Source organism: Trifolium pratense, linkage group LG2, assembly GCF_020283565.1.
Source record: "Trifolium pratense cultivar HEN17-A07 linkage group LG2, ARS_RC_1.1, whole genome shotgun sequence".
NCBI lineage: Eukaryota > Viridiplantae > Streptophyta > Magnoliopsida > Fabales > Fabaceae > Trifolium > Trifolium pratense.
Window position 1 is genome coordinate 8138299 of NC_060060.1, and position 17221 is coordinate 8155519.

At 38.4% G+C, this 17221-nt stretch overlaps 1 long non-coding RNA gene across 1 annotated transcript; it reads right to left on the reverse strand.

Moving 5' to 3' along the window:
* Positions 1 to 846: 846 nt before the first annotated feature.
* Positions 847 to 9900, reverse strand: LOC123905732. The gene is made up of 2 exons (XR_006808461.1): positions 2261 to 9900; positions 847 to 2171 (listed from the first exon to the last, which is right to left on the reverse strand). It is a non-coding gene; the product is annotated as an uncharacterized LOC123905732 (long non-coding RNA).
* Positions 9901 to 17221: the final 7321 nt, after the last annotated feature.

Sequence of the window (17221 nt, forward strand, 5' to 3'; positions counted from 1 at the left end):
GATTTCAGTAATGTTATATATATCAATATATATCAACATTAGGTAATGTTACCATCCATATCAAATCTTTCTTTTGTGAGCTGTGTACTACAATACCAAAAAAAAAATGCCCACATTCAAAATAAATTGTGTCTTTTGTGAGCTGTTTGGTGAACATTAGGTTTTTTTTTTTTTTTGACTAAGTGAACATTAGGTTTAGTTGGTTGCTACAGCGTATAGCCTGTAAAATGCCTTTGGTTCACTGACTCATTCAAAAAAATGCGACTTTTTTAATATAGTTTAAGACTTGATTAATATAGTTTAAGACTTTTGATGCAAGAGTGTTTCAATTAAATTTAAGTATTTAAATTTAAAATTGTAGAATTTAGTGTAAAACTGTATTTTTAATTAAATAAATTGGATAGGATCGAGTGTTCATGAACACCTTTTTCCAATATCTTTCTAAGAATTTACTTAAACGGAGAGGATAAATGGTCCCCGGCGGCTGGCAGCTGGCGGGCTATGTATGATTATAGTTGAATTACCATCCATACCAACTCTTTCTTTTTCTTCCAATTTTCTCTCATCTATTTCTTAGATTATTTATGCCTTTCAACAACTTTTAGTTTGAGTTAGGCCAGAAATGAGAAAATTGATATAGTATTATTTATATAATTTTGTTTCTTTGTATAAGATAAACATAAATGTCAAATAGAATTTCAGATGGGGTATGTTATTTTGGTTTTTATTTGATAAACATAAATGACTAAAATGAATTTTTAAAAATATAAAAAATAAATAAATATTAAGTATAAGATAAATATATATAACTTGTGCAAGAGTTTCCAAAATTGAGAGTATGAAATATTGATAATTGTAAATTGATTAGGTAAAATTGATAGATGAGAACCTAATTAGAATTCTTGGTATAAAAGAAGCATTAATGAAAAGATAGAAAAAGATTTAGTCTAAGACTTAACCACCACTCTACGAGAGAGGAGAGTTTTCATCAATTTTCTTCATACCTACTATTGATCCTCCTTTCACTATTTAAGCACAACTCAAGGTTCCTTGATTTTAGGATCACTATCCATTTACCTCAACCAATTATGTTATGCCAAATATATTGCCACATGTGCTATTTTGAATCATAACATTACTCTCCCCATTAAAATCAACCTAAGATAATGGTGTAGAATAATAGTAGCACCTTTCCCATGGACAATAAAACATCGACGGGGATCCCACAGTTTGAATTGTAAAGCTCCCATAGCAATGAAAAAATAGGCAACGCCACCCGGATCCCATTTCTTGGAGTGCTTTCCTTTTATTGTCTTCTGCATATATTCTGAAATATAGCTAGTAGATATCATGTCGTGGACATTGACAGTGACAGCAAAACCATAGCAGAACATGGCATATGAATCAATTGCTTCCACCAACATATTAAAATCAAGTTGTATCATAAGATGTTGTGGAGAATAAGAAGACCTGAAGCACGGCCTAAGCAACCACAAACTATTGGACAACGAAGAAAACTTGGCAAAAGTATATGTCCTGCTATGAACTTGAATTAAAAGATTTAACCTTTCATATTGGCTAGCCACGCAATCATAAAGGATTGTAAACAGTAATTGAGTATCATCAAGACAATTAACCACCACCTACTCTTGTTTATCAACCACTTCTAAGTTAGGGAACACCTTTTTTCCTTGCTGAACAAATCCCACCAAGTCAATTTGTGCAACTCCACCAACTTTTAAGTGTGCAAGCATACCAATGGAGATTAAGAAAAGAACAGGGACATTAAAATTCAATTTGAAGCCACACACAATTCCTTTGCTCCTAGCTAGAGTGTTGTATAATATATACACCCGGGAGCTAAACCAATATGCCAATAAAGACCAACTATCACATGTGTAACATTACTAGTGTAGGAAGAGTTTGCAATTTCATGCGGATAAGTATATGCTTGACCAGTATAAAGCCTAGGTCCAAATTCAATGAGAAACCACATGATGTAAATAAACTTGGTCCAAATTCAATGAGAAACCACATGATGTAACTATTGAGCTCTTTTATTACAACATGGTCCATTTTTGTAGCTGACTGCTCCATGCATTGTGGAATAGATTCCACCTTATCAATTTTTGTAAATAAACTTGTGGTTGTTGCAAAAGAATGGTGCTGCACTATTGGTTCAAAGAAAATGTTAGAAGTTGAATACCAAAAAAAATATGTTAGAAGTCAACTTCAAAAAAGTTGAGATTAAGCAACGCACCAGGACAAGAAATTGCAACACTCTTATTGTATAACCACCCATAATTCCTTTTTCCTTGGCATATACAAGTTCAAGCCATCTTCACCACCATTAATAGATACCAACATATAAGAAACATAACCACTTTGGACTCTATTAAAGTGTTGGAAGTGCCCAATCTGATCTAACTGACAGCATCTATCAGCACTATTTTCACAGAAAAGCAAAAGGCATGAGCAATTTCTCAAATAAGCCTCTTTACAAGAACTCAATGTTGATTTTAAAAGTGCTGCATCATACTTAAGTGCCACATAATTAGGACATATTCATCAACATATAGTAGTTCTATGAATCGCCTAGAACATGCTGGAAGGTTTAGAGGTTTACCAGTGAAATGTGATATGAGAATTGCACAGAATTCATACCGGTTTTTAAAGAAGCAAACATAGAAAGAATCATAAGGCTGGAAAGAGTTAGTGACCAAACTATCTTAGCCGACTCTTCATCGCAAGACCATATCAGTTAAATTTTTTCGAGATCCAATCCCTACCTTGAAGGAGTCAACAGTGATAAGAGACTGTAAGGCCAAGTTTCATAGAAGCAACCCCGCCAGTTGTTTAAGGTGAAAGAAGTTAAGAGATTTTTGGATGGTTGGTATTGTTGAAAGAGAAAAAGATAAAGAGTACAAGAGGCATATGGCGAAAACTGTGTGTCATAGAACATCACAAACATTTCATTATATAATATTAAGAGCATTAATTACAAAGGAATATTTACTATGGAATATGCTATGCTAAGAATACTCTAGAATATATTTACAATAATATTAAATATCAACACTCCCCCTCAAGCCGGAGCATATAAGTCAAATCCACCAAGCTTGCCACATATGTAGTTGATTCTAGGACCTTGCAGTGATTTTGTAAAGACATCTATCAATTGATCATTAGAATTGACAAAGCTTGCGACAATGTCACCTGATTCAATCTTCTCTTGACAAAATGACAGTCTATCTCAATATGTTTGGTCCTCTCATGAAAAAATGGGTTTGAGGCAATGTGCAATGCAGCTTGACAATGTCGCCTGATTTAATTTTAAAATATATTTACAACAAATATATTTATGGGAGGAATATTTTGATGCAAAGAAAGATTTAGTAAAAATATATTTTTCCTCTAGAACATTTCTTGGAGCTGAAGCATTGTGAAAAGCCCACGAGGCTGTGCTATATAAAGGGTGCTGCTAACCCTGTTTTATACACCGAAACTTGAAGCAAAAATAGAATATCAAAGATGTAGTCTTTTAGGGTTTCGTGTCTTTGAGCCACTCTCTAGGAGATTTGGTGTAAAGTAAACCACTCGGGTTGTGAGATGGTCACTATGTCCTCACTCAGCCTGTAGGTAATGAGTTGAGTATTGTACTTGGAGGAAGCTTTTAAGCAACTCCAACTTGTGAACTTAGTCGTTGGCTAGGTATTAATTTCATGGAAGTGTGTCTTGTAGTTTATTCAGAATTGTTCTGTTGATCCAATCGCTGTCTGTGATTGAAGAGGGAGTTGAGGACGGCCTCATACCTAGGTGAGTCTGAGATAAAAAGTATAGCACGAGTAGTGATTAAGTGAGGAATTGTAAACGTGGGAGTTTAGCTCTGAATTAATACTATTTAGTGGACTGTTGTGCTAAACTGGGTTAACAATTCTGTGTGTTGTTTATGCTTTTCAGTATATGTTTTTAATGCTCTGCTCTATTGTTCTTACTGTTTAGACAAGTGTTATGACAAGTGTCTGAACATCGTGGACAACACTTGTCTACCGTGTACCAGAATTTCAATTGGTATCAGAGCAGGCATCCTGTTCTGTATCTGGGTGAGATCCTAGGGAAGATACTTTCTAGTTATGAGCAAGTAAGGAATACTGAAAAGTTGTTTGAACTTGGAGAAGTTCATATTTGGTTGAATGATCCCTAGAAGTGGAGGATGGATTATTCATGACAGGGTATGTATTAAACTTGCTGTATGGTTTGGTTTATTTTCAAACCTATGTTAACCTATTGCACCTGGAGTGTGGAGTTTGTGCAAAGGTCATTATGTTGTGCCTGAAGTTTGTTGAGGAGTTTTCTGGTTTGAATTCCGCTGCATATTTATCTCATGGAAAACTCCTGGTTTTTGTTTTGTGTTGATGATGCAACACTCTGTTCTCCTTTGAAGATATATCCCTTGGTGTAGTGATACTTGAGGAGAGGTTCAATTAACTTTTTAGAGATGCCAAAGATACTTGAGGGTAATCTCAAGTCCACTCATAAAGGCACTCATATATGAGTTTGTTGAAAAGAGATATCTTGGTGTGTTCCTTGAGAAAGGGACTGATGTGCTTCCAGATGTTGGTACATTTGACCTGCACATTATGCATAATTGTGTTGGATGATAGTAGGGCATGGAAGGTGCTTGGGATTGCGCATGGGAGTGCTCAAGTTGTATGATCAGAAGAGGCATTTCTGACTATGTGAATCAGAATGTGGAGGTTCTGGCAATGCATGACTATTTATTCTACTAGTAGTGGATGTAATGGCAGCAAAATATTGTCAGATACTGAGGTCTGATAATTGTCTTCGGTTATCTACTGCAAGTCACTCCAGAAAAGGGCTGATAATCAGAATCTTAGTCAAGCTTTTAAGCAAACTAAGAAGTTTTGGAGTTTGTGAGTGACTTCACACTTATTAAGAATGACATCTTGCTTATTCAAAAGGTCATTATACAGAGTGTGGTTCTGCAAGACAGTGATCAAGATGTGTCCTTGTTAAGTAAAAGGGTTAGAGTGTTGTTCAAACATATGTGGATGATCTGGTATTGAAGGTTGATCAACTACTGATGATTGATCCTCTTGTGTCACCCTGTTGTTGTTAATTATGATGTTGGTGCTTCCACTAAGGCCACAAGTGAGTTGCTGCTGATTCACTCATGGAACTCGTCCCTAAGACGGATATTGTGTCGGATGTTGACACATCTATGGCATTGGAGACTAATGTTGTGCCAAGTGGGGATACATCTGCAGCACCTGAAACTGTAATAGATCAGACTGTTTCAGATATTTCTTACTAGATGAATACTACTGTGAAAAAGAATACTACAAAGTAATGATGACTGGTAATAATTCTGCTGATCACAGTGTTGTGAACTCTCAATCTGATGTTTGTAGCTCATTCTCTAATTAGTAGCGTGGTAGTTTTTGGCGTGATGTTTGTGGATGTGTTCTGCTATGAATCTAGTCATCCTGATCTAATCAGTTCTTTTGTGAGAATTTATTTCTCTCTGTTAATGTGCTCTGTGGGCTGGGTGAACCCAATTCTGCTGCTGCATGTCTCTGATGTGTGTTTGTGTTGAAGTGAAAGAAGGTATGTATTGTATCCTTCTCTCCATTGTCTGGTGCATGCTAATCAAGGGAAATATGATTTAAATTCTTCTGCAAATGTTAATTATGCTGTTGACGCTTCTACTAAGGTCAATAGTTATTGTATTGATGAGTATATCAAGGAAACTGTTCTTGAGACTAATGTTGTGCCAGATGTTTATACATTTGTGGCAACTGATACTGGTGTAGGCAAGAATGATCAAGATAATCCTGACTAGGTGGATACTACTAAGCAACAAAGAATTCTAGTAGTAGTAAGGACTGATAATAACTCTGGTAATAATGTTGTTGGTTATTCTGACTCTGATGAGAGTATTAGGTCTTTGTCTGCTGATAAAGTACTTTTTGTTGACAAAAGTGTGGGTGATGACCCTGATGTTGTCATTGTGAATGACATAGTGGCTGGTGAGTAGTGTGTGTGTGTGCATGGTGTGTAGACAGATGTGCTTACATCTGGTGAAAGTAGTTTGTGCTTATTCTTCTATGCTCGTATTGAGGGGGAGTGTGAGTTATATGTTATATGCATGTGTTGAGGGGGAGTAGAAAAATTCTTTATCTGTTCTGGTATGCATGACTTCAGGGGGAGTGGTAGTATGAATGGTTATCCCCCATGTCTGATGTATGATGATCTCTGTGACAAGTGTGGTGCCAGATGCTGAGACATCTTGGCTGCGAGAATCCACTATTATCTGTGACTGGGAATTTATTTTTCTCAGATATATATAGGAATTTATTTTTCCTAGTTTCTCTTATGTGGTGTGTGGAAATTAATTTTTTCCTGATGATCTTATGTTGAATGGATGCGCCCTAACTAATAGGAGTTTATTTCTCCTATCTTTGAATCCATTATGGGAGTTTACTTCTCCCTTGTGTTGTTCCATGAGGCTATTTGTGTGTGTTTCCGCTATTGCATTGCCTCTGATGCTACTTACCCATCTTGGAAGTAGTCTTACTATGTGTTACTTTCTTTCTTAATTGTGTGATCATGTTGACTCGAAGGAAAGGTGATACTGTATCTCTCTGAATACTAGTCTAATATTGTTTTAGCCAAAATTTGCCAAAGGGGGGGATTGTTGGGTTTTTGTATGTTGGCTACATTTTGCAAAAACATCTTTTAGTTAAGTGTTGAGACATATGTGCATACATCATGTGTTGAGACAGATGTACATACACATTGGAACAACGCCTATGTAGTCTGACTGCGCGCCAGCTAGCGTTATTGTTTTATATTCAATCTTTTGAAGATTTGCTGGAAGAATTATTTCGTGCTAACTTATATAACAAGGCGCATGTGGTTTATGAGTCTTCAGAAGGCGGCTGTATTAGGTTACATGGTTCTCAAGACTATTATCAAATATTAAGGAATCAAAACATTTAGTTTTAAAATATGTTCACTGAAATAAATCTTTGTGCTTCAAGAAGATTAGAAGATTTAATTTTAAAATATATTTACAACAAATATATTTATGGGAGGAATATTTTGATGCAAAGAAAGATTTAGTAAAAATATATTTTTCCTCTGGAAGATTTTTTAGAGCTGAAGCATTGTGAAAAGCCCACGAGGCTGTGCTATATAAAGGGTGCTACTAACCCTGTTTTATACACCGAAACTTGAAGCAAAAATAGAATATCAAAGATGTAGTCTTTTAGGGTTTCGTGTCTTTGAGCCACTCTCTATGAGATTTGGTGTAAAGTGAACCACTCGGGTTGTGAGATGGTCACTATGTCCTCAATCAGACCTCTGCAGGTAATGAGTTGAGTATTGTACTTGGAGGAAGCTTTTAAGCAACTCCAAATTGTGAACTTAGTCGTTGGCTAGGTATTAATTTCATGGAAGTGTGTCTTCTAGTTTATTCAGAATTGTTCTGTTGATCCAATCGCTGTTTGTGATTGAAGAGGGAGTTGAGGAGGGCCTCATACCTAGGTGAGTCTTAGGTAGAAAGTATAGCACGGGTAGTGATTAAGTGAGGAATTGTAAACAGTGGAGTTTAGCTCTGAATTGATACTATTTAGTGGACTTTATCTTTGACTTGGTATGCCCCCAAAGTAGGCTGTTGTGCTGAACTAGGTTAACAATTCTGTGTGTTGTTTATGCTTTTTAGTATATGTTTTTAATGTTCTGCTTTATTGTTCTTACTGTTTAGACAAGTGTTATGACAAGTGTCTGAATATCGTGGACAACACTTGTCTACTGTGTACCAGAATTTCAAAGGGGAAAGACGACTGTAACATGAATCAATATAGTGTGGAGATGGGTTACGTGTTGAACGAGTACCTTTACGAATTACAGGGGGAAAATGAGGCTCAGGTTGCGGGATCTGATGACGGAGATGGCGTTGGCGGCGAGTCTTCAACGGCCTCTGGAACAGGCACAACAGAGGGTCGTGGACGACGCTGATATGTTTGTAGTGGTTTTGAAGTTGGAGGAGCAGCCAGAGGTGTATCTGGTGGGACAGACTGACAAGGCTCAAGAGGAACAATGGTAATTTCTTGAATGGGTTCAGGATTAATGTCTTGAAGTGGTTCATTAGTCATTTTTTTCGGCTCATAGTATAGGATAGATTCAAAGAAGGTAACATCAGCCGATACGAGGTATCATTGTAATGTAGGAGAATAACAACGATAACCTTTTTGTGACTGATGATAACCAAGAAAGACGCATTTTAGCGATCAGCCTGACAATTTGTCATGACCAGGAGACAGATTGTGAACAAAACACGTGGACCCGAAGACACGAGGAGGCAGTGGGTGAAGAGGGGAATTAGGAAAAAGGACAGAAGATGGCATGCGGTTTATAAGGTAACATGCTGTTAAGACATCATCCCCCAAAAACGAAATGGGACATTACCATGGAGAAGCAGGGTCCATTTGGTTTCAATGAGAAGCCGATTTTTGCGTTCGGCTACCCCATTTTGTTGAGGCGTGTGAGGACATGATGTTTGGTGGAGAATACCATTCAAAGCCATAAAATTTTGAAATTGATGCGACAAATATTCACGAGCATTACCGCTTCTTAAAGTACGAATAGACACACCAAATTGAGTTTTGATTTCTTGAAAAAATTGCTCAAAAGATAGAAAATAATTCAGATCTATTTTTCATTAAAAATATCCATGTACAACGGGAAAAATCATCGATAAAAGTAACAAAATATTTTGACTCTAAAGTAGACATCGTACGAGATGAACCCCAAACATTGGAGTGAACTAAAAAGCAAAAGGGGACGAAGCCCGTTTATTGATTCGATCAGGAAAGTGACTACGAGTGTGTTTCCCTAACTGACACGACTCACAATGTAAATCAGACAACTTAGATAAACTCGGTACCAACTTTTGAAGTTTGGAAAGACCTGGATGACCCAATTGAGCATGGATAGTAAGTGGAGAATCTATGGCGGAGCATGTGTTGGATGTTAAAGATAGGTAGTAAAGGCCTTGAGACTCACATCCAACGCCAATCGTCCGTCCCGAACTCCGATCCTGCAGGGTAACATTACTTTTAGTGAAAGTAACAATACAATCATGGGAACGAATTAAACGACTGATTGAAAGTAAATTAAATGGAAAACCAGGTACATAGAGAACATAATCAACTGAGAGGGAAGGTAGAATTTGGACAGTACCAATCCCTTGGGATTGAGTTTGTGAACCATTTGCGGAAGTTATATTGGGTAAGAAACCAAATGTAGAGAGAGAAGAAAAAAGACTTGTATTACCGGTAACATGCATGATCAGACGCACCAGAATCAAGAACTCAAGTGCCAAGAGAGGATGATTGAGAGAGGCAAACAGATGAGTTACCAGTGTGTGCAACCGAAGCAGTAGAACCAGAGTTCTGATTATTCTGACACCACCTGAGGAAATCTTCAAAGCGTGCTGTGAAGCCTTGGGGAGAAGCGACATATTTAGTAAAAGTATTCTTGGGAACATAAGTACCAACAACAGCCATTGGTAACCGGAGAGATAAACAACTCATAATCCGGTGTAAATATGGATTGTTTGTGCAAGAACATGTAATTACGTCAATTGAAACTGAAAACTAACAACGGATATATGGAACCGGCACAGAGAGGTGAGTCCGGCGACTGGACGCGCTGTCACGTGCGGATAAGATGACGGCACGTGGGTGAAGTTGCCGGTGAGAGAAGCGGCGTGTGTGGGCGCGTTGATGGGTATTTTCTGGAGAAGTTTTGGCGACAGGCCGGATCTGGTATTGCGATTCGGATGGTTGGGTTGGCTGCCAGAAAAGTCGCCGGAATAGGTGATGAAACTTGACCGGAAAAATATCGGAATGAATCACGGCAGCAAATAATAAGCAAACTGGAGATAACACACAGTTTGTGGAAAAAAAAAATTCACCGGAGGATAGTGGGTCCACCGGGTAAGCACAGTGTAGGGTTGCCTCGTAATAGGCTCTAGATACCATGTTGAAAGAGAAAAAGATAAGTACAAGAGGCATATGGCGAAAACCGTGTGTCATAGAGCATCACAGACATTTCATTATATAATATTAAGAGTATTAATTACAAAGGAATATTTACTATGAAATATGTTATGCTAAGAATACTCTAGAATATATTTACAACAATATTAAATATCACCAGGTATCATTAATTAAACTTGCACCCTTAGATAACCCTCGTAGCGTGTACCTCTGTCAGTATTAGTTCGCTGGGGAAACCAGGCGAGATACCGCCATGAGGGAGTAGGTGGGTTAGTAGAGCTATTGTTAAAAGCAATAGACGTAGTGAGTCGGAAACGATCAAAGTAATGGTAGTGAGTTTATGGATTAAGCAGAACCCAACACATGGGTAACATCAGTGGGGGACGTAAGGGTCATAGTTGAATCAATCCAATTACCATAAATGGAATAGAACGATAAGGAATGCAAGTAGTCACGAATGTGAAACATTTGGGAGACTGGCAATGTGAGACATCTGGGGTCAGGATAAGGTGACGTGACACAGACATCTTTAGCACACCCTTATTGTAGACAAAGGATGTAAAGACACAACAAGAAGGACAACAGTAAATAATGAAATCAGAGCGCACAACAGGGGATTGGTTGAGAATTTATTTAAGAAATATAATAAAGACTAGTAAGCAAGATGGAAAATGGAAATAAGAGTAATGGAGGACAAAGTGGTAATTCTTCATAAAGAGCTATATGATAGGTTTGAAAGGTTTGATAGGTGTACAAGAGAAAAAAGAAAGATGGGACCACAGAGAATTATTCCCTAACTATCACCACTAACTCACATGGGCTGAAAAGGACAGGTGGCAGTGAGAGAAAGGAGAGCAACCCTACACCGTGCTTACCCGATAGACCCACTGTCCTCCGGTGATATTTTTTTTCGACAAACTGTGTTAACTCCAATTTTTCTATTATCTGCTGGTGTGACTTATTCCGGCATGTTTCCTATTCCGGTAACGTTTCCAGCAACCAACCCCACCATCTGAATCGCAACCTCCGATCTGCCCTATACCGAAAAAGACCTCACACGTGCTCTCGTGTGACACCATCATCTCCGGCGATCTTCTCCACGTGATACCGTCCAACCCGCGAGTGACGACGTTCGGCCGCCATTCAGTTTCCATTTTCAGCGCCCGACTCACCTCTCTGTGCTGGTTCTATATCTGCTTTTAGTTTTCAGTTTCGATCGATCGAAATACGTGTTCTTTCACAAACAGTCCATATTTATACCGAAGTGCTGCTACCAACACTTCTGATGCGTCCAAGAGTATTTATACCAACTATGTTACATCGCCTCTCTCTACAGAAAAACTGAATGGTTCCAATTACGATAGTTGGGCCGTTGATATCAAATTATGGGTGATTGGTCAAGGTTACAAGGACCATCTCACTAAGAAGTCTGATACGGTGGATATCATTAGTAGCCACATGCCCTACGTTATTAACAGTTGTGTCCTCAAGTCCAATGGAATTGACTTCTTGAGAAAGATCATCACTAACCGTGTCTTTTGTTTCACTTGGTGCGTTAAAACCAAGGTGTGTGAGAAGTTTTGTTCTTGAAGTTCCATCATCTTCAAACATAACCTTCAAAAAGGCCCATGTTTCCCTTTCCTCCTCAGATCTTCCATAACAATAAAAAGAGCCATAGCCTAATTGTTAGACTGACAATCAAACGCAAACAGCACAAAACAATATTGCGCTTCGTGGATAGAACTTACCCTGACTCCTGAGTCTTTTTATCTCATAACACCCTTAACAAAGTTTTTTCCCCATTATGTATTGCAGCTTCAAATTCAGATGAACGACTCACCAGATCGTCTTCAGTGACCATGTTATGCACATAAACCTGGAAAATTATAAATAAGATGAGTTCAACTGAAAGGTTACAACTATTTGAGAGAGAAAAGGTTTATTCCAAGGGATTGGACGTGGATGACCGTAAGATGTCTAAACGAACATATGGCGAGTAATGTACGCATTTGTACACATTTTAACCCGTGGACAACCCGAGGAAGAGGACCCGTTAGGCTTATGAAGAGAAAAGTAGAAGAGCAAAGATTTTGCTAGGTATGATTCAACAGAGATGTTTAATACGCGCGTTTTGGTATGATTCGAAGAATTGGATATGAGGAATTGAAGTACCTTAAGAGATTGGAATAAGACGAAGTAACGCATAAGACTATTAAAAGACGAGCGCGTATCAACGAGGTATAATGATGGACCAAAGTTGAAAGTTCGATATCTTGAAAGGGATATGTAGGGAGTTTGATGGTTGCATTAAGACTGCTAATGCAGTAAAGAGTCAGGATTAATAACCCTTGAACGACAAACCATGACAGGTAACAAAGTGAAGTCGATGAATTTAGACGTGAGTATAGGCAATTATCTCGATGATAAGATGGAAAGCCTTGAATTTCAAGAACGAAATTCTTTTAAGGGGGTAGATTGTAACATCCCCAAAATTATAATCACGTATAAGGTAATAATATATGCTTTGTTTCATATATTATGGAGACTAGTAAGTTGAGAATTTATTTAAGAAATATAATAAAGACTAGTAAGCAAGATGGAAAATGGAAATAAGAGTAATGGAGGACAAAGTGGTAATTCTTCATAAAGAGCTATATGATAGGTTTGAAAGGTTTGATAGGTGTACAAGAGAAAAAAGAAAGATGGGACCACAGAGAATTATTCCCTAACTATCACCACTAACTCACATGGGCTGAAAAGGACAGGTGGCAGTGAGAGAAAGGAGAGCAACCCTACACCGTGCTTACCCGATGGACCCACTGTCCTCCGGTGATATTTTTTTTCGACAAACTGTGTTAACTCCAATTTTTCTATTATCTGCTGGTGTGACTTATTCCGGCATGTTTCCTATTCCGGTAACGTTTCCAGCAACCAACCCCACCATCTGAATCGCAACCTCCGATCTGTCCTATACCGAAAAAGACCTCACACGTGCTCTCGTGTGACACCATCATCTCCGGCGATCTTCTCCACGTGCTGCCGTCCAACCCGCGAGTGACGACGTTCGGCCGCCATTCAGTTTCCATTTTCAGCGCCCGACTCACCTCTCTGTGCTGGTTCTATATCTGCTTTTAGTTTTCAGTTTCGATCGATCGAAATACGTGTTCTTTCACAAACAGTCCATATTTATACCGAAGTGCTGCTACCAACACTTCTGATGCGTCCAAGAGTATTTATACCAACTATGTTACATCGCCTCTCTCTACAGAAAAACTGAATGGTTCCAATTACGATAGTTGGGCCGTTGATATCAAATTATGGGTGATTGGTCAAGGTTACAAGGACCATCTCACTAAGAAGTCTGATACGGTGGATATCATTAGTAGCCACATGCCCTACGTTATTAACAGTTGTGTCCTCAAGTCCAATGGAATTGACTTCTTGAGAAAGATCATCACTAACCGTGTCTTTTGTTTCACTTGGTGCGTTAAAACCAAGGTGTGTGAGAAGTTTTGTTCTTGAAGTTCCATCATCTTCAAACATAACCTTCAAAAAGGTCCATGTTTCCCTTTCCTCCTCAGATCTTCCATAACAATAAAAAGAGCCATAGCCTAATTGTTAGACTGACAATCAAACGCAAACAGCACAAAACAATATTGCGCTTCGTGGATAGAACTTACCCTGACTCCTGAGTCTTTTTATCTCATAACACCCTTAACAAAGTTTTTTCCCCATTATGTATTGCAGCTTCAAATTCAGATGAACGACTCACCAGATCGTCTTCAGTGACCATGTTATGCACATAAACCTGGAAAATTATAAATAAGATGAGTTCAACTGAAAGGTTACAACTATTTGAGAGAGAAAAGGTTTATTCCAAGGGATTGGACGTGGATGACCGTAAGATGTCTAAACGAACATATGGCGAGTAATGTACGCATTTGTACACATTTTAACCCGTGGACAACCCGAGGAAGAGGACCCGTTAGGCTTATGAAGAGAAAAGTAGAAGAGCAAAGATTTTGCTAGGTATGATTCAACAGAGATGTTTAATACGCGCGTTTTGGTATGATTCGAAGAATTGGATATGAGGAATTGAAGTACCTTAAGAGATTGGAATAAGACGAAGTAACGCATAAGACTATTAAAAGACGAGCGCGTATCAACGAGGTATAATGATGGACCAAAGTTGAAAGTTCGATATCTTGAAAGGGATATGTAGGGAGTTTGATGGTTGCATTAAGACTGCTAATGCAGTAAAGAGTCAGGATTAATAACCCTTGAACGACAAACCATGACAGGTAACAAAGTGAAGTCGATGAATTTAGACGTGAGTATAGGCAATTATCTCGATGATAAGATGGAAAGCCTTGAATTTCAAGAACGAAATTCTTTTAAGGGGGTAGATTGTAACATCCCCAAAATTATAATCACGTATAAGGTAATAATATATGCTTTGTTTCATATATTATGGAGACTAGTAAGTTGAGAATTTATTTAAGAAATATAATAAAGACTAGTAAGCAAGATGGAAAATGGAAATAAGAGTAATGGAGGACAAAGTGGTAATTCTTCATAAAGAGCTATATGATAGGTTTGAAAGGTTTGATAGGTGTACAAGAGAAAAAAGAAAGATGGGACCACAGAGAATTATTCCCTAACTATCACCACTAAATCACATGGGCTGAAAAGGACAGGTGGCAGTGAGAGAAAGGAGAGCAACCCTACACCGTGCTTACCCGATGGACCCACTGTCCTCCGGTGATATTTTTTTTCGACAAACTGTGTTAACTCCAATTTTTCTATTATCTGCTGGTGTGACTTATTCCGGCATGTTTCCTATTCCGGTAACGTTTCCAGCAACCAACCCCACCATCTGAATCGCAACCTCCGATCTGCCCTATACCGAAAAAGACCTCACACGTGCTCTCGTGTGACACCATCATCTCCGGCGATCTTCTCCACGTGCTGCCGTCCAACCCGCGAGTGACGACGTTCGGCCGCCATTCAGTTTCCATTTTCAGCGCCCGACTCACCTCTCTGTGCTGGTTCTATATCTGCTTTTAGTTTTCAGTTTCGATCGATCGAAATACGTGTTCTTTCACAAACAGTCCATATTTATACCGAAGTGCTGCTACCAACACTTCTGATGCGTCCAAGAGTATTTATACCAACTATGTTACATCGCCTCTCTCTACAGAAAAACTGAATGGTTCCAATTACGATAGTTGGGCCGTTGATATCAAATTATGGGTGATTGGTCAAGGTTACAAGGACCATCTCACTAAGAAGTCTGATACGGTGGATATCATTAGTAGCCACATGCCCTACGTTATTAACAGTTGTGTCCTCAAGTCCAATGGAATTGACTTCTTGAGAAAGATCATCACTAACCGTGTCTTTTGTTTCACTTGGTGCGTTAAAACCAAGGTGTGTGAGAAGTTTTGTTCTTGAAGTTCCATCATCTTCAAACATAACCTTCAAAAAGGCCCATGTTTCCCTTTCCTCCTCAGATCTTCCATAACAATAAAAAGAGCCATAGCCTAATTGTTAGACTAACAATCAAACGCAAACAGCACAAAACAATATTGCGCTTCGTGGATAGAACTTACCCTGACTCCTGAGTCTTTTTATCTCATAACACCCTTAACAAAGTTTTTTCCCCATTATGTATTGCAGCTTCAAATTCAGATGAACGACTCACCAGATCGTCTTCAGTGACCATGTTATGCACATAAACCTGGAAAATTATAAATAAGATGAGTTCAACTGAAAGGTTACAACTATTTGAGAGAGAAAAGGTTTATTCCAAGGGATTGGACGTGGATGACCGTAAGATGTCTAAACGAACATATGGCGAGTAATGTACGCATTTGTACACATTTTAACCCGTGGACAACCCGAGGAAGAGGACCCGTTAGGCTTATGAAGAGAAAAGTAGAAGAGCAAAGATTTTGCTAGGTATGATTCAACAGAGATGTTTAATACGCGCGTTTTGGTATGATTCGAAGAATTGGATATGAGGAATTGAAGTACCTTAAGAGATTGGAATAAGACGAAGTAACGCATAAGACTATTAAAAGACGAGCGCGTATCAACGAGGTATAATGATGGACCAAAGTTGAAAGTTCGATATCTTGAAAGGGATATGTAGGGAGTTTGATGGTTGCATTAAGACTGCTAATGCAGTAAAGAGTCAGGATTAATAACCCTTGAACGACAAACCATGACAGGTAACAAAGTGAAGTCGATGAATTTAGACGTGAGTATAGGCAATTATCTCGATGATAAGATGGAAAGCCTTGAATTTCAAGAACGAAATTCTTTTAAGGGGGTAGATTGTAACATCCCCAAAATTATAATCACGTATAAGGTAATAATATATGCTTTGTTTCATATATTATGGAGACTAGTAAGTTGAGAATTTATTTAAGAAATATAATAAAGACTAGTAAGCAAGATGGAAAATGGAAATAAGAGTAATGGAGGACAAAGTGGTAATTCTTCATAAAGAGCTATATGATAGGTTTGAAAGGTTTGATAGGTGTACAAGAGAAAAAAGAAAGATGGGACCACAGAGAATTATTCCCTAACTATCACCACTAACTCACATGGGCTGAAAAGGACAGGTGGCAGTGAGAGAAAGTAGAGCAACCCTACACCGTGCTTACCCGATGGACCCACTGTCCTCCGGTGATATTTTTTTTCGACAAACTGTGTTAACTCCAATTTTTCTATTATCTGCTGGTGTGACTTATTCCGGCATGTTTCCTATTCCGGTAACGTTTCCAGCAACTAACCCCACCATCTGAATCGCAACCTCCGATCTGCCCTATACCGAAAATGAAGGGAAATCGATATATCAGAGGCAGCGGAATTTTTAAAAAAAAAAAAAAAAACGATTTCCTTTCCTTGGATCATTACGAACTTAGAATGAATCAGTGATAGAATTATTACCTCACAAAGTATGGAAATAGTTTCGATCACGAGCAAAGCAAAGTAGCGATGCATCTACTCAGTCCACACGAACAGAATTTCTCCGATGATCGGTGCTAGCCAAAATCACGAGAGAGTCAGAGAGAACGGGGTTTTTAGAGTGCGGCGGCTAGGTTTCACATTGTGAATTAGGTTAA